Here is a 21,499-nt window from a genome sequence, read left to right as displayed (position 1 = left end):
TCCTCCTCTTTCAACAGTCAGTGACTACCTACCTCCATCTCACATCGCTTTCAGGGGCCCCTGAGCCCTCCGGGCCCACAGCAGCAGAACCTCCTGCCCAGACCTCTCTAGGAACTGCCACCGTGTGCCTAAGCTCCCCTCTCAACCACAATCTCCAGCTACAGAACTCTCATCCAAGTCAAAACTCCAAAGGCAGGAGTCTGACTGGCTGCAGGAGTCCAGATGCATGGGTATCCCTAAATTAGTCAACCATGGCTGGGAGATAGAGCCATGCAATCCAGACCCAGCTCTTCTGCTCAGTGGGGCCGTTCCCGGAGAAGGAGAAACTACGCTGGAGCTGGCACTCCCACGACTTGTCGGGGACCGGAACTCGGATCCTGGCGGGAGGGAGCTAACAGTAAGTACGCCCGCGCGGCGGCTGTCACCCGCTTTCAAACACGAAGTGCCGGCCAACTAGCGCCCCAGAAACGCCTGGGGAGCCGGGCGCGCGGGCGAGGAGAGACCCCGCTGCTGCCTCCAAGCTGGGCTCACCACGCGGGGCGGCCCCCCAGGCAGGGCGCGGGGCGGAGGCGCCCGAGTCGTCTGTCTCGCGGGGCGCAGACGCGGTTCCTCTCGAGGGCGCTCCCGCTGTTAGGAGCAAATCCTGGGGCCATCTGCGTCGTAAGCGTCCAGCGAGACCCGCGCCCTTAGGACCTGCGCCTCCCTGGGGGGAAAGCCAGCCCACCACTCACGGTCGCCCGCAGCCAGCCTCCTCCCCTGCAAGCCTCCTCTTCCCTGCCAACCTCCTCCTCCCCTGCCAGCTTCCTCCTCCCTACCAGCCTCCTCCTCCCTGCCAGCCTCTTCCTTCCTGTCCTCTTTCTCCCTGCCATCCTCCTCCTCTCCTACCAGCCTCCTCCTCCCTGCAAGCCTCCTCTTCCCTGCCAAACTCCTCCTCCCCTGCCAGCTTCCTCCTCCCTGCTAACCTCCTCCCCTGCCAGCCTCCCCCTCTTCTACCAGCCTCCTCCCTGCCAGCCTCCTCCTCCCCTGCCAGCCTCCTCCTCCCCTGCCAGCCTCTTCCTCTCCTGACAGCCTCTTCCTCCTGACCAGCCCCCTCCTCCTTTTTCATCTAATATCATTTGACCTGTCTGTCATTCAAGGCCTAGAGAAATGTCCCCTCTGTTGAAAAGTTTCTCCCCAGCTCTCTCTGATAATTGGTTCCTTCTCTCCTCTGAGTGCGGCAGCATGGTGCACGTTTCTACCTCCTGCATCTTGGCCTGGTTGTGGTATTTACATGCTATCTCTCCTCTGCAATAGGGACAGTGCTAATTTTCTGTCACACTTCTTTTTAATGCCTTCCTAGAGTGACCAACACATGGTTGGTGTTCAACAAATGATTGGAAAAAGAAAAAGAAAAAAATGCTGCTTAGATTCAAATTCAGGGAAGACTATGAGAATATAAATGGGGCATAAGAGCATCTTGTTATAAGAGAAGTTCATATAAAATAACACATTTCAGGCATAAAGTAGACACAGTAAATATTGGTTGAAAAATGAATACAAAGAACCCAAAATAAGAGGCTTTGGGGAATCATTATATATATAAAATTATAAAGGAGTGGGTTTCTTTTATTCTCTAACTTCCTAACTTTCTAAAAAGAGGAATAACTGTAGAAAATTTAAAAAATAAAAGTGTAGCTTTGTGGTTCCAACGTGGCAGAGCTAACAGTGGAGGTTCGTGGCTCAACGGGCTTTCTACAAGGGATTTATCATGATATTCATGAACACTCCCTTACAGCTGTTTTTGAAAATAATTGGCAACTGGAACGCCAGGTTCCGGTTAATGAAGTTAGATTTCCACCACCTGAATTAAAAAAGGAACTGAGTGAAGGAGATGAAGTAGAGGTATATTCAAGAGCAAATGACCAAGAACCACGTGAATGGTGGTTGGCCAAAGTTCGGGTGATAAAAGGAGAATTTTATATCATCGAATATGCAGCTTGTGAAGCTACTTACAACGAAATAGTCACATTTGAACGACTTTGGCCTGTCAATCAAAATAAAACTGTAAAAAAAAGAACCTTCTTTAAATGCACAGTGCGTGCTCCTGAGGATGTGAGAGAGGCGTGTGTGAACGAAAATGCACATAGATTTGAAGAAAGCAGTAGGAGCAGGCAGAAGTTTTTCACCTTCCAGAAACAGCACAGCTGATGACACTGTCTGCCAGTGAAGCCCTGTGAAGAGAGCAAGCACCTTAAGTGACATGCATTTGCGAAGTATTTGTACGAAGATGATGCTTATGCGGAAATGAAGAGGCCACTACGCACTCAGAATGCACGGAACAACTTGCAGCGGCTTTTCATGAGGAAGTTGTGAGAGAAGATTTAAGGGGCCCGGCAATAGGTACACGTGGTAGGTTCCTGGAGTTACTGCCATTGAGCTAGAGGAAGACACTGCAACATTTAGAATCTATGGAGAGAGTGCTGATGCCGTAAAAGAGGCTAGAGGTTTCTGGGAATTTGTGGAGGATTTTATTCAGATTCCTAGGAATCTCATTGGAAAAGTAATTGGAAAAAATGGCAAAGTTATTCAAGAAATAGTGAACAAATCTTGTGTGGTTTTGGTGAGAATTGAAGGAGGCAATGAAAATAAACGACCCAGGGAAGACGGTGTGGTTCCGTTTGCACTCGTTGGCACTAAGGAAAGCATTGGAAATGCGCAAGCTCTTTTAGAGTATCATGTTGCTTATCTAAAGGAAGCAGAACAGCTAAGAATGGAACACCTGCAGGGTGATGAACAGCTGCGACAGATTGGTTCTAGGTCTTATAGTGGAAGAGGCAGGGGTCATCAGGGTCCTAATTACGCCTCCAGTGATGGCACAAATTCTGAGCGGTCTAACCTCTCTGAAATAGAATCTGAGCATAAGGACGAGCTGAGTGATTGGTCATTGGCAGGAGAAGATGACTGAGACAGCTGACATCAGTGTGTCAGCAGGAGAGCCCAGGAGGAAGAGATAGAAGTGTTTCAGGGGGTCGAGGTCATGGTGGACCACGTGGTAGCAAATCCTCCATCAGTTCTGTGCTCCAAGATCCAGACAGCAGTCCATACAGCTTACTTGGTAATACAGAATCAGATCAGACTGCAGACACTGATGCCTGCGAATCTCCTCACAGTACTAACGTCGTAAGTGGGCTCCTAGACGAAGGACTGATGAAGATGCTCTTCTGATGGATGGAATAACCGAATCTGATACAGCTGGAGCTAATGAAAATGGGCTAGGCAAAGGACGTGATGGAAGAGCATGGGCTTTCAGAAAAGGCAATAAATGGCCCAACTAGTGCTTCTGGCGATGACATTTCTAAGCTACAGCGTACTCCAGGAGAAGAAAAGATTAATACCTCAAAAGGAAAAACTCTCAAGCAGCAGCAGTCCTGAATGGTATTTCATAGACTGAAGAAGCTCCTAGTTTACAGTTCCTTTGCATTATATTTACAGCAGTGTTTGTGCAAGCTTGCCGAAGGTAGAATGTGGATCTCCAGTCTTTACATCACACTTTCAGTTCCTCCAAAGGGGAAGGATCCTGAAGAAATCATATGTGAAACATGCTTTGACACCTACTGTGCTATAAGATATATCATCAGATGTGCCTTGAGAATAGTAATATGTAACCTTGAAAAAAAAAAAGTATAAAGAAGAAAATTTTATATCATACCACTTAAAATTTAGGCGTATTTCTTAATCTTTCATGGTGTGTGTATGTGTGTGTGTGTGTGTGTGTGTACATATATATTAAGCATAAGTAATACAGATACATTAACTGGGTCTAAATGGAAGGTAACATGAAGAGCTTGCTGCCAAATGAAATTGTTTTTTATTTATTTATTTATGAGACAGAGTCTTGCTCTGTCGCCCAGGCTAGAGTACAGTGGTGTGCTCTTGGCTCACTGAAACTTCTGCCTTCCGGGTTCAAGGATTCTCCTGCCTCAGCCTCCTGAGTAACTGGGATTACAGGCACCTGCCACCGCGCCTGGCTTATTTTTGTATGTTTAGGAGAGACAGGGTTTCACCATCTTGGCCAGGCTGGTCTCGAACTCCTGACCTCATGATCCACCGGCCTCAGCCTCCCAAAGTGCGGGGATTACAGGTGTGAGCTACCTCACATAGCCTGTAATTTATTATATGTAGGTCTTTTTTGTTCCCTTTTTAAAATTTTTCTCTCTCTTTGCACTTGAATATATGTAGGGTGTTTGTTTGTTTGTTTGAGATGGAGCCTCACTCTCACCCAGGTTGGAAAGCAATGGCACAATCTCAGCTCACTGCAACCTCCACCTCCCAGGTTCAAGCGATTCTCCTGCCTTAGCGTCCCAAGTAGCTGGGATTACAGGCACCTGCCAGCATGCCGAGCTAATTTTTGTATATTTGTAGAGAGAGGGTTTCACCATGCTGGCCAGGCTGGTCTTGGTTTCTGACCTCTGGTGATCTGCCTGCCTCAGCCTCCCAAAGTGCTGGGATTACAGTCATGAGCCACTTCACCTGGCCTTCACGTATCTTTAGATTTTCGGGAGTTTTTGGAAACTCAGACAAGTTTCCTTTGATGACGTATTTGAATACTATTTCTATGCATTGATTGTATCGACGTCTTCTTTCACAGCCTCTATGAATTTCCCAGGTTGGTTCTCCATTCTCTGCCCTCCATAACCTAAAGAAATTCTTATTATGCATGATCATATGTAGATTAAAGAACAGAAAATTAATAAGCTTTATTATAAAAACTTTAGAATCATTCACACTCACATGCTTTTCCTATGTTGTGAATTTACAACAAAAATAAAGAAGGCCAAATTCATGCTTATCCTTTTAATACAAGCATTTATCTTGCATTAAAAGGAAGATACCACAAACATTCAATGTGCCCCTCCTATACTATGTGCTTATCACTCGACTATAATAACTAATTTCGCAGTTAGGCTTATAGCAAAAAACTGATAATAATTTTAAATGATTAAATATTGCAATGGAGAAAAACAATCAGGTGACTTATCTGACCACAGTTTAGGTCCTGCTCTTGGAAAAATATTTTTGGGTCAGAGTGTGGTTTGTTCTTCTCTTTAATGCCCTTTCCCCTGCTTGGTCCTCAATTTAGAACAATTTATAAAAGCATCTATTATGATAGAGTCTGTCCTGCATAATTGATTGTAATCAATTACATCTCATGAAAATTTCCTAGGATTGAATAAAAGAGAGCCAGAGGTCCCAGTGGCTCAAGCCTGTAATCCCAGTACTGTGGGAGGCCAAGGCAAGAGGAGCATTTGAGGCCAGGAATTCAAGAACAGCCTGGACAATGAAATTTTGTAGAGATGAGATCCTGTTTCTTCAAAAAAATGTAAAAATTAGCCAGGCATGATGATGTGCACGTGCAGTTCCCGAAGCTACTTAGGAGGCTGGAGCAGGAGGATTGCTTGAGCCTAGGAGGTCAAGACTGCAGTGAGCCACAATCTCACCATTGCACTCCAGCCGAGTAAGCCCCTGTTTCAAAAATAAATAAAAATAAAAATAATGTACTTTAAAAAAGAGAAGAGAGCCAGAGGAAGCCGGGGGAGCCAGGAGCCGGGGGAGCCAGGGGGAGCCAGGGGGAGCCAGGGGGAGCCAGGGGGAGCCAGGGGGAGCCAGGGGGAGCCAGGGGGAGCCAGAGCTCACTTTCTGATTTATCATCATGCCATTCGTAAATCTCAGAGGCTACTGTTCTAATGAAGTTGATACTGATTCCTTCTGGCCAATTCTGTTCTGCTTTTATTATACTAATATTATATTATATTATAATAAAGGGCATGTTTTTTCTTTTGGGATTTAGAAAAAAAAAATTACCCCGCTGACACAGATTGATTTATCTAAAATGAGTAGCAAGTTCAGAAATTCGTTGTTTTTGTTTACAGAGATGAAATTGTCACTTTTATATGCCACGGCCTCAACTGGAAGTGTCCAGTGTTATATATGGAGTTTAATATAACCAAGGCAAGTTAGTGTTATGGTCTGAATGTTAGTGTTCCTCCCGGTCCCCCTGCCCACCCCCCACACCATTCATATGTTAAAACCTAATCCCCTGTGATAGGATTAAAAGGTGGAGCCTTTGGGAGGTGATTAGGTAACAAGGACCCGGCCCTCCAGAATGAGATTAGTGCTCTTATAAAGGAGGCCTGAGGAGGGCCACTCATCTCTCGTTTGCCCAGTCCACCAACTGAGGCCACAAAGCCATGACATCCACCTGAGAAAGGAAGTGGCCCCTTCCTTCAGGCCAGACTCCAAATCTGCTAGCAACTTGATCTTGGACCTCCCAGCCTCCAGACTGTGAGAAATAAGTTCCTGTTGTTTATAAGCCACCCAATCTAGGATATTTTGAGCATTCTGAACAGACTAACAGCTATTGTATTTAATATGATCCTCCCTTTCCTTCTCAGAAGTTCCTATATATTCCTTTTTCATCTGGTCTTTTCTTTCAGCAGTTCCCTACTTAAAGTAGTAATTAAGCAACTGTGGAGTAAATGAGGAACAGATATCTCAAATCTATTTATCTGCAACAGAGTCCACCAAGAAAAAACAGAATTTCATGTCAAAAATTCAACCTTGTTCATTCTTTCCTCCGACCATAGAGTCAAAGAAAGATAAAAATATTTTTTAAATTTTTTTTTTTAATGCAACCATGAAATTAAAAATGCTAGGTTGGGGATTCCGATGACAGCAAGCATTATGGGAAAGAAAAAAAGAAAAAGAAAGGAAGGAAGGAGAAAAGAAAGAAAGGAGGAAAGAAAAGGAAGGAAGGAAGGAAAGAAAGAATGGAAGAGAAAGACAGAGCCAGGTTGAACTTTGTGTAAATTCCTGGAAGGGAAAATGTTTGATCCGTAGCCACTGTACAAACATGTAAGTGGTTTCGTGGCAATGATTTAGGAAGACACACTGGAGAAAGTGTTATTAACAAAGGAATTACGGCTGCCCCAGTGCAGTGCTGTTTACAGCTCATTGATCACAACCAGTTACAGATTTCTTTGCTCCTTTTCCACTCCCACTGCTTCACTTGACCAGCCTAAAAATAAATAAATAATTAAAAGTAAAGAAATTATTATCCGTGAAGAAGATGTGTTTAGCAAACTGGTAACTTCTGATGGGTCTTGAATCCTACAGCCTGCAGGTAGCAGACAAGCCACCCCTGTGCGCTCATGGACTCCTCTACGCTCACCACCCCGAAGCTCTGGGGTCCAGAGAATTAACTGTAGGAATTTACAGATTTTCTTGTTAATCTAAAAGCTAGTTGTAAGGTTCTGTCATAGCCTGTGTCCTCTGAGAAGCAGCTGCCAAGATGGAATTAGATGTACAAGAAGGAAGATAGAGGCAAGAGGGAGCAAGAGCAGCAGGGGAACCTCAAAAAACCTCTGAGAAAGTCTTGGCCAACGAGTTGACATTAGAGGAGTCTCCTGTCCAGCAGGAATGGCCAGGGTCTAAGTCCCTTGCAGTGTTCAGTCCTTGGTGGAACAGCCTGGGGAGGGCGTTGCCTCCAGCCATTGCTGCAGAGAGCAGACAGTGCTGCAGCTGGAGGCCGATCAACCAACCCCAGCAGGCCTCCCGCAGGCTCTGTGAGTGGGACTCTGAGCAGCCATCTCCATGGCCCCATATCCCCTGAGTACCCGTAGATCTGATTTTATATTCAGTTACACGTATAGGGTCCAAGACATCCTGGAAAGGTGATTCTACCTGGAAGAATACCTGTGTTCAGTTGCCCTATAAAAGAGAAGGTGAAAATGTTACTGGAAAAAGTGGTCTCCATCCAGATCCCCAGAGAGGGTTCTTGAATCTCCCACAGGAAGGGTGAGAAGGAGCTATTTTATTGAGAGCTACTTTTTTACCGAGTCGGGCATCCTCTGAACGCAAGCAGAGGAAGGTACCATCTTTAAGTTTCTCATACATGGGGATCTTGTCTGTGTAAAGGCTAAACTCACCTGTACCTGTGTGTGGGTGACAGGCAAAATGACATTGATTTTTCTGCTGATTTAAAGAAAACTCTCCTTGACATTCTATTGTGTGAATACAACAAAGCATAGCTATAATATCGACAATGTTGTGAAACCCCAGCTCTACAAAAATTAGCCAGGCATGGTAATACACACCGGTAGTCCCAGCTTCTCGGGAGGCTGAGGTGGGAGGATTGCTTGAGCTATGAAGTCAGGGCTGCAGTAAGTCATGATGACTCCACTGCACTCCAGCCTGGGTGATAGAGCAAGACGCTGTCTTAAAAAAAAAGAAAAAAGCCAGGCGCAGTGGCTCACACCTGTAATCCCAGCACTTTGGGAGGCCGAGGTGGGTGGATCACGAGGTCAAGAGATCGAGACCATCCTGGTCAATATGGTGAAACCCCGTCTCTACTAAAAATACAAAAAATTAGCTGGGCATGATGGTGCGTGCCTATAATCCCAGCTACACAGGAGGCTGAGGCAGGAGAATTGCTTGAACCCAGGAGGCAGAGGTTGCGGTGAGCCGAGATCGGACCATTGCACTCCAGCCTGGGTAACAAGAGTGAAACTCCGTCTCAAAAAAAAAAAAAAAAAGAAAAAAAATTTATTTGCTCGTGTATAGGAAGCAACTTCTATTTATTAAAGTTTTATCATGGGGTCAGGCGCAGTGGCTCACACCTGTTTGGGAGACAGAGGTGGGCGGATCACGAGGTCAGGAGTTCAGGACTAGCCTGCCCAGCTAGGTGAAACCCCATCTCTACTAAAAGTACAAAAATTAGCCAGGCATAGTGGCTTGCACCTGTAAACCCAGCTACTTGGGAGGCTGAAGCAGGAGAACAGTTAGAACCTGGGAGGTGGAGGTTGCAGTACATAGAGATCACATCACTGCACTCCAGCCTGGGTGACAGAGTAAGACTCTGTCTCGAAAAAGCAAAGTAAAACAGAACTAAATGACTATCACACATCATGAGAATTGACTGTATTTAGTGTCCATTTTTTAAAAGATGAAGGGGAAATTACGTTTTCCATGTTCAAATAGTTGAGTGCACTACTAAGAGCTATATATTTATCTTATTCACAATCATATTAAGAAGCTTAGTTTTCTTTTTATTTTTCTCTAGCTTTACTGGGTTATAATTGACAAATAGAAGTGTGTCAAAGTGTATAACGTTGTGAAATGACCACAATCAGGTAGGTTAACATATCTATCGCGTCACCTAGCTATGGGTATTCTGAGTTTTGGTTTTCGTGGTGAGAACATTTAGCTGCTAAAATCTGCCGATTAGTTCGTCTCATTTACTGACTTCTTTGGATTTTATACTCATACAATGATACTACGTTTTAGTCTCATTGCTTCCAACAGGCATGTCTTTACGCCTTAATATAGTATCGATACTTTCAAAGGAGGTGGAAATGGGCCTCTTTGCAGTATTTCTGAACTAAAAAGAACGCCTCGGGAGTACAAGGCACAAACTCAAATGCCTGCAGGGCCAAGCAGGTATTTAACCCAGTCAAGAGTTTTGGAAACGCCCCCTTGTGGAAGCTTCGTTACCAGGCACTGCAATTTTCAGTGTGTGCAACTAAACTGGAATGATTTGTTACAATGTGTGGGTCAGATAGAGTAGTAAGACTACCAACTTACCGCCTCTACTCTAGAATTTTGCCACTGCATATGACATTGACTTTTTTCTTTTCTTTCTTTCTTTCTTTTTTTTTTTGAGGCAGAGTCTCGCTTTGTTGCTCAAGCTGGAGTGCAGCAGTGAGATCTTGGCTCACTACAACCTCCACCTCCTGGGTTCAAGCAATTCTTGCGCCTCAGCCCCTGAGTTGGTGGGAATACAGGCACATGCCACCATACTCAACTAATTTTTGTATATTTTGTAGAGACGGAGTTTTGCCATGTTGCCCAGGGTGATCTCGAATTCCTAGGGCTCAAGCAATCCTCTCACCTCTGCCTCCCAAAGTGCTGGGATTACAGGTGTGAGCCACCACGCCCAGCCTAATGTTGACTTTTTAACATAGTTTTCTTCTCATTATCTTTTTTTTGAGACAGAGTCTCAATCTGTTGCCCAGGTTGGAGCCCCAGTGGTGAGATTTTGGCTTATTGCATCCTCTGCCTTCTGGGCTCAAGCAATTCTTTTGACTCAGCCTCCTGAGTAGCTGGGAATACAGGTGCCTACCACCATGCCCAGCTAATTTTTGTGTTTTTAGTAGAGATGGGGTTTCTCCATGTTGGCCAGGCTGGCCTCCAACTCCTCACCTCAGGTGATCTACCTGCCTCAGCCTCCCAAAGTGCTGAGATTACAGGCGGGAGCACCCAGCCTCTTCTCATTATCTTATCTGGTGAATATTAATAGTTTTTCTTGGTTCCACAACAGCTGCTGGTGTGTTGCATGTACCATTTATTCAAAGGTTAGTAGAAAATCCAAATTTGCTTGAAATAAAAGTCAAAAATTATTGCAGTGCTACTGACAGCTACACAGTGGACGTAATAGCTGCCAGGAAACGTTGTCATCAGGTAACATGCCTGCTTCTCAGCTCAAAATTACACAGAGAAAAAATACTATTATTTTAGGGGAAAAATGGCCTTGATAAAGATTTTAGATTGGTTTACTTCTTAGTTTCAGTGAAATTTTCTAATATTCTTAGCAAAATTAAAACTAATAAATAAGTATATAGATGGATGCATTAATTGAAGAATTAAGGAACTTCAAAAGTGCCATAGAGCCACGTGTGGTGGCCTGTGCCTGTAGTCCTGCTGCTGGGGAGGCTGAGGCAGGAGGATTGCTTGGGTCCTAAGAATTTGAGTCCAGCCTGAGCAACATAGTGAGACACCCATTTCTAAAGACAAAGGTATAGGCCGAGTGCGGTGGCTCACACCTGTAATCCCAGCACTTTGGGAGGCCAAGGCAGGTGGATCACGAGGTCAAGAGATCAAGACCTTCCTGGCCTACATGGTGAAGCCCCATCTCTACTGAAAATGCAAAAATTAGCTGGGGGTGGTGGCACATGCCCGTAGTCCCAGCTACTTAGGAGGCTGAGGCAGGAGAATCACTTGAACCCAGGAGGCAGAGGTTGCAGCGAGCCAAGATCCCACCACTGCACTCCAGCCTGGTGACAGAGTGAGACTCTGTCAAAAAAAAAAAAGAGTATATATAGATCACACAACCTAGATAAATTTTCATCCTTTTTAAGTTTGCTGAATTCTTGGAACTTAATCTTCTTACAGATATAGAGAAAAATTCACAACAAAGCAAAAACTTGTTTTGATGGCTCATCTAGCATGCCTGTCTTAGTGTTATGGGACCCTGGGGCATCCGTATTTCTGGCCAGAAACCTCTGTGGCCATGGTGCCATTGCCTGAGTTTTTGTCCTGCATCCAGGAAGAATGAGGTATGCAGACGTGAAGGGTGAAGAAGAGTTTTATTTAGTGTTAGAACAGCTCAGAGGAGTGGGTAGCTCCTCTCTGTAGGCAGGTCATCCCACGGAGTGTTCATTATGGACCTCAGAGGGGAGGAAGTGCATGCAGATTGGTCCATGGGCAGCCAGGGGTGGCCCGGAAGAGGCACCACAAGTCCCAATCCAGTCTGCAGGACTGGCAGACCAGCCCCTACGGGCCCTCCCTGGCCTGAAGGTGGGGCCTTACTGGGGACCTGCCTCCTTAACCTAGGAATCAATCTGCCCCCTGCTGTCATTCATGGCCCTGGGGCTCAGCCCCAGTGCCCACTCTGAGATCGGAGCAGATGCCAGGAATGGAGAGAGGCCAGGCAGTGGGAGCAGACACCCCTGAGCCTGCAGGGACGTGGGGATGGGGAAAGGCCCTTTCTGGGGCCTTTGAGGGTGCAAACTGCAGAGACACCCAGCTCATGCACCTGGGAGCGGGGGGGGGGGGGGGCGCGGCGGTTGCAGCCTCACCCAGGAAGGCAGATCCTGCCTACTCCCAGCCCTCCCCCAAGAGCACAGGGAGGCTCAGATCCACAGCTGCAGTTTGGGAGGCTGTAGCCCCGTCCAGGAGGGTGGGACTCCTGCCTGCTCCATAGAGCAAGAGGCCTGGGTCTGCAGCTGTGGTTTGAGCAGCTTCAGTGATACCCGTGGAGCTCCCATCCCAACTCAGAAGGGGCAGGCTCTCACCAGCTCCAGGGAGTATGCGGTCCCAGCTGCACTTCCTTGCTGCAGCCAGAGTGATGGCAGCAGCCACTACCGTCATTAGCAGCAAGGAACTTCTCAGTAAATTCAGTAGATTCTTCCAAGACTAGTTGGAAACATAAGTGCCTGCAGAACAAAGCATCAGTAAAGAAGCAGAACAAGGGAAACATGACAGGCAAGGCAGACACCAAGGCAAACTGGAAAGCACATACCCTCTCTAATGCCCGCTTCTACTGTGCGTCATCGCAAGATGTTTGGGGTGTTATTTTCTGGCCAGAAACCTCTGTGGCCAGGGGTGCCTTTGCCTGAGTTTTGCTGGGGCCCACTGGGCTTTTGCTGCCCACTCAGCCTAGCAGCCTGTGCTCAGCTCATGCTACCGGTCTGCGCCCCACACCTGCCAAGGGTAAGTCAGGTGTGGAACGGCAAGTGGTGTGACAGTAAGCATGGGGCCGGGCCACTGCCCACAGTCAGACATGCCAGCTGCTGTAGCGGGGAGGGCAGCTCCAGGTGCTGGCACAAGCGCTGGCTCTCTGTGAGGCTGCAGCCAGACCAGGTACACCACAAGCAGCTTCCACGCTGACACTGGGGAACACAGTGGCACTCAGAAACTTGGAGATGCCAGGAACTGCAGGGCCCCAAAAAGGGAGTCATAGCCTGGCTCAGGAAGCTCCCAGGTCTGGGATCCCCAAAGGACCACAGCTCTTCTCTCGTTCTCTTCACCCGCAGTGTGGTGAGCAAGGGGCATGTTTCAGCCCTGTTTGTATTATAGCTCTTTTAGCTCTGCCATTCGACAGGCTCTTGTACTGTGACAAGGAAGATGAGGTATGCAACATGTACAGGGTAAGATGAAGAGGAGCTTTATTGAGCAGTAGAACAACTCTCTCTCCCACATGGGGAAGCTTCTTTCCAGAGCCAAACTGACCTGGTAAGTGTTCAGCTCCTAGCAGAGAGGAGACCCTGGAGTGCAAAGCTCCTCTCTGCAGAGATGATCATCCCATCATCTCTGCAGCTCTCAGCAGAGAAGAGGCCCTGGTGTGGGTAACTCCTCTCTGCAGCTGGTCATCCCCATCTCTGCTCAGCTCTGGCTGAGCCTGGGGCTATTATGGGCCTCAGTGGGGCCCATAATAGAAAGTACAGGCCAGTTGGTCCATGAGTAGCCATGGGTGGGCCCAGAAAAGGCACCAGAAGTTCCCATTCTGGTCCATGGGACTGGCAGTCCAGCCCCCAGCCTTCAGGCTCTCCTTAGCCTGAAGGCGAGGCCTCACCAGGGACCTGCCTCCTTCCACCCATGAGCCTGTCTGCCTCCTGCTGCCATTCAGCACCCCCTTGCCTTCCCTCCCATGCTCATTGACCCACTACCCCAGAAGGGGCCAAGGTGGCATGGTGCTGGTATGTCAGCACTGCCCTGAGCATGTGTACACCTGACTGGGCTGACAGAACTAGAACTCAGCCCAACTTTGCTCCAAAATTCAAGTGGGTGCTGACAGCAGGGAGAAGCCAGGCAGTGGGAGCAGGCATTTCCAAGCCTGTGAGGACAGGGTGGGGCCTTGCTGGGCCCCGTTGCTGGGCTGAGATGCCTGGGTCCACAGTCATGGTTTGGGCAGCTGCAGCTGTGCCAAGGGCTGGGGCAGGCTCCTGCCTGCTCTGTGGAATGGGAGGCCTAGGTCTGCAACTGTTACTTGGGTGGCTTTAGCTGCATCCAGGAGGGCAGGGATCCCACCTGCTCCCGGGTCCCACCGGCTCCATGGAGCCTGCCACACCAACAGTGCCTCCCTGCAACAGCACCTGCTCCAGATGGGCCACTGCTGCCATCATCATCCACCCATCTTTGTTCCATGTGAGCAGTGTGGCCAGATTTCTCAATACCTCAAAAGAAGCCAGAAATTCAGATTTTTATATAAAAAATTTTTAATTGCATTTTAGGTTTGGGGGTACATGTGAAGAACATGTAAGACTGTTGCATAGGTACATACATGGCAGCGTGATTTGCTGCCTTCCTCCCCATCACCTATATCTAGCATTTCTCCCCATGCTATCTCTCCCCTCCTCCCCATCCCCTGCTGTCCCTCCCCTATTTCCTCCCGACAGACCCCAGTGTGTGATGCTTCCCTCCCTATGTCCATGTGTTCTTGTTGTTCAACGCCCACCTATGAGTGAGAACATGCAGTGTCTGATTTTTTGTTCTTGTGTCAGTTTGCTGAGAATGATGGTTTCCAGGTTCATCCGTGTCCCTACAAAGGACATGAACTCATAGTTGTTTATGGCTGCATAGTATTCCATGGTTATATGTGCCACATTTTCCCTGTCCAGTCTATCATCAGTGGGCATTTGGGTTGGTTCCAGGTCTTTGCTATTTTTCTTTTTTTTTTTTTTTGAGACGGAGTTTCACTCTTGTTACCCAGACTGGAGTGCAATGGCGCGATCTCGGCTCACCGCAACCTCCGCCTCCTGGGTTCAGGCAATTCTCCTTCCTCAGCCTCCTGAGTAGCTGAGATTACAGGCAAGCACCACCATGCCCAGCTAATGTTTTGTATTTTTAGTAGAGATGGGGTTTCACCATGTTGACCAGGATGGTCTCGATCTCTTGACCTCATGATCCACCTGCCATGGCCTCCCAAAGTGCTGGGATTACAGGCTTGAGCCACTGCGCCCAGCCGGTCTTTGCTATTTTAAACAGTGCTGCAATGAACATTTGTGTGCATGTGTCCTTATAGTAGAACGATTTATAATCCTTTGGATACATACCCAGTAATGGGATTGCTGGGTCAAATGGAATTTCTATTTCTAAGGCCTTGAGGAATCACCACACTGTCTTCCACAATGGTTGAACTAATTTACATTCCCACCAACAGTGTAAAAGTGTTCCTGTTTCTCCACATCCTCTCCAGCATCTGTTGTCTCCAGATTTTTTAACGATCACCATTCTAACTGGAATGAGATGGTATCTCAATGTGGTTTTGATTTGCATCTCTCTGATGACCAGTGATGATGAGCATTTTTTCATGTTTGTTGGCCTCATGTATGAAGTGTCTGTTCATATCCTTTTCCCACTTTTGAATGGGCTTGTTTGTTTTTTTCTTGTAAATCTGTTTTAGGTATTTTTAGATTCTGGATATTAGCCCTTTGTCAGATGGGTAGATTGCAAAAAAATTTTCCCATTCTGTTGGTCGCCGATTCACTCTAATGACTGTTTCTTTTGCTGTGCAGAAGCTGTGGAGTTTGATTAGGTCCCACTTGTCTATTTTGGCTTTTGTTGCCAATGCTTTTTGTGTTTTGGTCATGAAGTCCTTGCCTATGCCTATGTCCTGAATGGTTTTGCCTAGATTTTCTTCTAGGGTTTTTATGGTGTTAGGTCTTATGTTTCAGTCTTTAATCCATCTGGAGTTAATTTTAGTGTAAGGTGTCAGGAAGGGGTTCATTTTCTGCTTTCTGCACATGGCTAGCCAGTTTTCCCAACACCATTTATTAAACAGGGAATCCTTTCCCCATTGCTTGTTTTTGTGAGGTTTGTCAAAGATCAGATGCCTCCGAGGCCTCTGTTCTGTTCCATTGGTCTATATCTCTGTTTTGGTAAGAGTAGCATGCTGCTTTGATTACTGTAGCCTTGTAGTATAGTTTGAAGTCTGGTAGTGTGTTGCCTCCAGCTTTGTTCTTTTTGCTTAGAATTGACTTGGCTATGCAGGCTCTCTTTTGGTTCCATATGAAGTTTAAGGTGTTTTTTTCCAGTTCTGTGAAGAAGGTAGCTTGATGGGGATGGCGTTGAATCTGTAAATTACTTTGGGCAGTATGGCCATTTTCCCGATATTGACTCTTCCTAACCATGAACATGGAACGTTTCTCCATCTGTTTGTGTCCTCTCTTATTTCGTTGAGCAGTGGTTTGTAGTTTTCCTTGAAGAGGTCCCTAACATTCCTTGTGAGTTGTATTCCTAGGTATTTTATTCTCTTTGTAGCAATTGTGAATGGCAGTTCATTCTTGATTTGGCTCTCTTTAAGTCTGTTATTGGTGTATAGGAATGCTTGTGATTTTTGCACATTGATTTTGTATCCTGAGACTTTACTGAAGTTGCTTATCAGTTTCAGGAGATTTTGGGCTGAGATGATGGGGTCTTCTAAATATACAATCATGTAATCTGCAAATAGAGACAATTTGGCTTCCACCTTTCCTATTTGAATACCCTTTATTTCTTTTTCTTGCCTGATTGCTCTGGCTAGAACTTCCAATACTATATTGAGTAGGAGTGGTGAGAGGGCATCCTTGTCTAGTGCCAGATTTCAAAGGGAATGCTTCCAGTTTTTGCCCATTCAGTATGATATTGGCTGTTGGTTTGTCATAAATAGCTTTTATTATTTTGAGATATGTTCCATCAGTACCTAGTTTATTGAGGGTTTTTAGCATAAAGGGCTGTTGAATTCAAAATTTCTCAAATTTTAATCTATGAAGTAAGCTAATAGGTCGGTGAACTGCACTGGATCCGCAGAATGGTAATTCACAAACTCTAATCAGAGGATAAAATGTTTCTCCTAGTAGAGGACCTAAGCAGTTAAACATGCAGAAATCAGAAGTGTGTCAATTATTAGACTTTCAGCTGGGAATAGTGACCCAACAGTGAGTGGGACCATAAGCTCTGTTCTTTACCTCCTTCCCCTCATTTAGACATACAAAAATAGTCTCAATTTCAAATGTCTTTTTAAAATGCAGCTCCCTGCCAAGCATCCTCACACATAGTTTATCAAAGGGATTAACACCGTTTTAGCATTTGTTATGTTATTTAATGTATTCGATCTAAGGAAGTGAGATCCTTTTCTAGTTCATAAGCATGATGGTTGGGTACTCACATGCATGGGTGAGATGTGCCTCTTTGCAACCTTGTTACAACATCAGCATATTACCCATCTGACATGGAAAAAAAAAAAAAAGAAAGAATGCCATCGTGAATTTTCAAAAAGCTGACTCCCTAATCCAAAAAGAGAATATTGAACTTCCCGGGTTAGAAGCTGATGGAGGGTGTTGGCATTAAGGATGACTGCTCTAATGAAAGACATCTCTACCTTGTGGACCTTGTGGCTCACACTGGAAATGCAACAGAAAAGAGGGAGCCATCGATTGCCAAAGTATTCAAGATTCACAATTATATTTCATACAAAAATTAACTCAAGATGGATTGAAAACTTAAATGTAAAACCCAAAACTATGAAAACCCTAGAAGAAAATCTTGGGAATACCATTCAGGACATAGGCCTGGGCAAAGATTTCATGATAAAGCTGTCAAAAGCAATTGCAACAAAAGCAAAAATTGACAAATGGGTTCTAATTAAACTAAAGAGCTTCTGCACAGTAAAAGAAACTATCATCAGAGTGAGCAGACAACCCACAGAATGGGAGAAAGTTTTTGCAATCTATCCACCTGACAAAGGTCTAATATCCAGAATCTACAAGGAACTTCAACAAATGAAATGAATATAAAATTGGAATTTCAGGGGGTACGCATTTTTTTAAATGTTTTAAGTTCCGGGATACATGTACAGGATGTACAGTTTGTTATATGGGTAAAGATGTGTTATGGTGGTTTGCTGCACCTGTCAACCCATCACCAGGTTTCAAGCTCAGCATACATTAGCTATTTTTCTTGATGCCCTCCCTCCTGCCACCCCCACCCCTGACAGGCCCCAGTGTGTGTTATTCCCCTCACTTGTGTTCAGGTGTTCTCATTGTTCAGCTCCCACTTATAAGTGAGAACATGTGGTGTTTGGTTTTCTGTTCCTGCATTAGTTTGCAGAGAATAACGGCTTCCAGCTCCATCCATGTCTCTCAAAGGACATGGTCTCATTCCTTTTTATGGCTGCATCGTATTTCATGGTATATATGAACCACATTTTCTTTAATCACATTTTCTTTAAATGATAGGCATTTAGGTTGATTCCATGTCTTTGCTATTGTGAATAGTGCTGCAAAAAAACATATGTGGACATGTATCTTTATAATAGAATGATTTATATTCCTTTGGTATGTACCCAGTAATGGGATTGCTGGGTCAACTGGTATCTCTGGTTCTGGGTCTTTGAGGAATCACTTTCTCCACAGCCTCACCAGCATCTGTTGTTCCTTGACTTTTTAATAATCACTATTCTGACTGGCATGAGATGGTATCTCACTGTAGTTTTGATTTGCATTTCTCTAATAATTAGTGACATTGAGCTTTTTTCATAAGTTTGTTGGCCACTTGAATGTCTTCTTTTAAAAAAGTCCGTTCATATCCTTTGTCCCCTTTTTAATGTTCTTGTACATTTGTTGAAGTTCCTTGTAGAGTCTGGATATTAGACCTTTGTCAGGTGGATAGATTGCAAAAACGTTTCTCCCATTCTGTGGGTTGTCTGTTCACTTTGATGATAGGTTCTTTTGCTGTGCAGAATTTCTTTAGTTTAGATCCCATTTGTCAATTTTTGCTTTTGCCATTTTCATCATGAAATCTTTGCCCAGGCCTCTGTCTTGAATGGTATTCCCAAGGCTTTCTTCCAGAGTTTTTACAGTTTTGGATTTTACATTTAAGTCTTCAATCTGTCTTGAGTTAATTTTTGTATAAGGTGTAAGGAAGGGGTCCAGTTTCAATTTTCTGCAAATGGCTAGCCTGTTCTCCCAGCACTATTTATTAAATAGGGAATCCTTTTTCCATTGCTTATTTTTGTCAGGTTTGTCAAAGATCAGGTGGTTGTAGATGTACAGTCTTATTTCTGAGTTCTCTTTCTGTTCCATTGATCGATGTGTCTGTTTTTGTACCAGTACCATGCTGTTTTGGTTACTGTACCTTTGTAGTGTAGATTGACATCTGGTAGCATGATGCTTCCAGCTTTGCTCTTTTTGCTTAGGATTGTCTTGGCTATACTGGCTCTTTTTTGGTTCCATGTGAATTTTAAGATAGTTTTTTCTAATTCTGTGAAGAACATCAATGGTAGTTTAATGGGACTAGAATTGAATCTACGAATTACTTTGGACAGTATGGCCATTTTCATGGTATTGATTCTTCTTATCCTTGAGCATGTAATGTTTTTTTCATTTGTTTGTATCCCTCTGATTTCCCTGAGCAGTGGTTTGTAACTTCCCTCAGAAAGGTCCTGTGCTTCCCTTGTTAGCTGTATTCCTAGATATTTTATTCTCTTTGTAGTAAATGGGAGTTCATTCATGATTTGGCTCTCTGCTTATCTATTGTTGGTGTATAGGAATACTTGTGATTTTTGCACATTCATTTTGTATCCTGAGACTTTGCTGAAGTTGCCTATCAGTTTAAAAAGCTTGTGGCCTTAGGAATAACTGGTTTCGGGGGGGAAAAAAAAAAAGCTTGCGGCCAGGTGCAGTGGCTCACACCTGTAATTCCATCACTTTGGGGGGCTAAAGCAGGTGGATCACCTCAGGTCAGGGGTTCAAGACCAGCATGGCCAACATGGCAAAACCCCATCTCTACTAAAAATACAAAAATTAGCTGGGCATGGTGGCACGCGCCTGTAGTCCTAGCTACTTGTGAGGCTGAGGAATGAGAATCACTTGCACCCGGGAGGCAGAGGTTGCAGTGAGCCAAGATCATGCCATTACACTCCAGCCTGGGTGACAGAGTAAGACTCTGTCTCGAAAAAAAAAAAAAAGAAAAAAGCCCAGACAACTTTTGAGCTGAGACAATGGGGTTTTCTGATATAAAATCATGTCACCTGCAGAGACAGTTGAACTTTCTTTCTTCCTATTTGAATACCCTTTATTTCTTTGTCTTGCCTGATTGCTTTGGCCAGAACTTCCAATACTATGTTGAATAGGAGTGGTAGGAGAGGGCAACCTTGTCTTGTGCCAGTTTTCAAGAGGAATACTTCCAGCTTTTGTCCATTCAGTATGATATTGGCTATGGGTTTGTCATAAATGGCTCTCATTATTTTTAGGTATGTTCCATCAATACCTAGTTTATTGAGACTTTTTAACATGAAGGAACGTTGAATTTTATCAAAGGTCTTTTTTGCATCTAATGACATGGTCATGTGGTTTTTATCTTTAGTTCTGTTTATGTGATGAATTATGTTTATTGATTTACATATGTTGACCCAGCCTTGCATCCCAGGGATGAAGCCAACTTGATCGTGGTGGATAAGCTTTTTGATGTGCTGCTGGATTCAGTTTACCAGTCATGGATATTGCCTGAAGTTTTCCTTTTGTTGTTGTGTCTCTGCCAGGTTTTGGTATCAGGATGATGCTGGCCTCATAAAATAAATTCGGGAGGAGTTCCTCCTTTTCAGTTGTTTGCAATCATTTCAGAAGAAATGGTACCAGCTCCTCCTTGTATCTCTGGTAGAATTCAGCTGTAAATCTGTCTCATCTGGGGTTTTTGTTGTTGGTAGGCTATTTATTACTGCCTCAATTTCAGAACTTGTCATTGGTCTATTCAGGGATTCAACTTCTTCCTGGCTCAGTCTTGGGATGGTGTATGTGTTCAAAAATCTATCATTTTCTTCTAGATTTTCTAGTTTCTTTGCATAGAAGTGTTTATAGTATTCTCTGATGGTTGTTTGTATTTCTGTGGGGTCAGTGGTGATAGTTCCTTTATCATTTCTTGTTGTGTCTATTTTATTCTTCTTTTTTTTCCTTATTAGTCTAGCTAGCATCTATCTATTTGATTAATTTTTTCAAAAAACCAGCTCCCGAATTCTTTGATTTTTTGTTTGAAGGTTTCTTTCTGTCTCTGTCTCCTTCAGTTCTGTTCTGATCTTGGTTACTTCTTGTCTTCTGCTAGATTTGGGGTTTGTTTCTTCTTGGTTCTCTAGTTCTTTTAGTTGTGTTGTTAAGATGTTGATTTGAGATCTTTCCAGCTTTTCGAAGTGGACTTTTAGTGCTGTAAATTTCCCTCCTGACATTGCTTTAGCTACATCTCAGAAATTTTAGTACATTGTCTCTTCGTTCTTGTTGATTTCAAAGAACTTCTTGATTTCTGCCTTAATTTCATAATTTACCTAGGAGTCATTCAGATGCAGATTGTTCAATTTCCATGTAGTTGTGTGGTTCTGAGTGAGTTTCTCCTTTTTTTTCCACCCGGGTGCGGGTGAGCTGAGGCCAAAAAGGGCATCAGCCCTGAGTGAGTTTCTTAGTCTTGGGTTCTAATTTGATGGCACTGTGGTCTAACAGACTGTTATGATTTCAGTTCTTTTGAATTTGCTGAGGAGTGTTTTACTTCCAATTATGTAATTGATTTTACAGTAATTTGCCATGTGGCACCAAGAAGGATTTATATTCTATTGTTTTGGGGTGGAGAAGAATTTATATTCTATTGTTATGTTTCTATAGATATCTATCAGGTCCACTTAAGCCAGAGCTGAGTTCAAGTCCTGAATATCTTTGTTAATTTT

At 44.5% G+C, this 21,499-nt stretch overlaps 1 non-coding gene and 1 pseudogene across 1 annotated transcript; both read left to right on the top strand.

The window, feature by feature from the left end:
* Positions 1–270: 270 nt before the first annotated feature.
* On the top strand, positions 271–3,425 carry LOC100413710 (RNA-binding protein FXR1 pseudogene; annotated as a pseudogene).
* Positions 3,426–16,920: 13,495 nt separating this feature from the next.
* LOC118145422 (small nucleolar RNA U13) lies at positions 16,921–17,024 on the top strand. The gene has a single exon (XR_004730537.1). It is a non-coding gene; the product is annotated as a small nucleolar RNA U13 (small nucleolar RNA).
* Positions 17,025–21,499: the final 4,475 nt, after the last annotated feature.

This window comes from Callithrix jacchus, chromosome 8 (genome assembly GCF_049354715.1).
Source record: "Callithrix jacchus isolate 240 chromosome 8, calJac240_pri, whole genome shotgun sequence".
Taxonomy (NCBI): Eukaryota; Metazoa; Chordata; class Mammalia; order Primates; family Cebidae; genus Callithrix; species Callithrix jacchus.
Note: the sequence above shows the minus strand (reverse complement) of the source record. Positions and strands in the feature narration are given on the sequence as shown.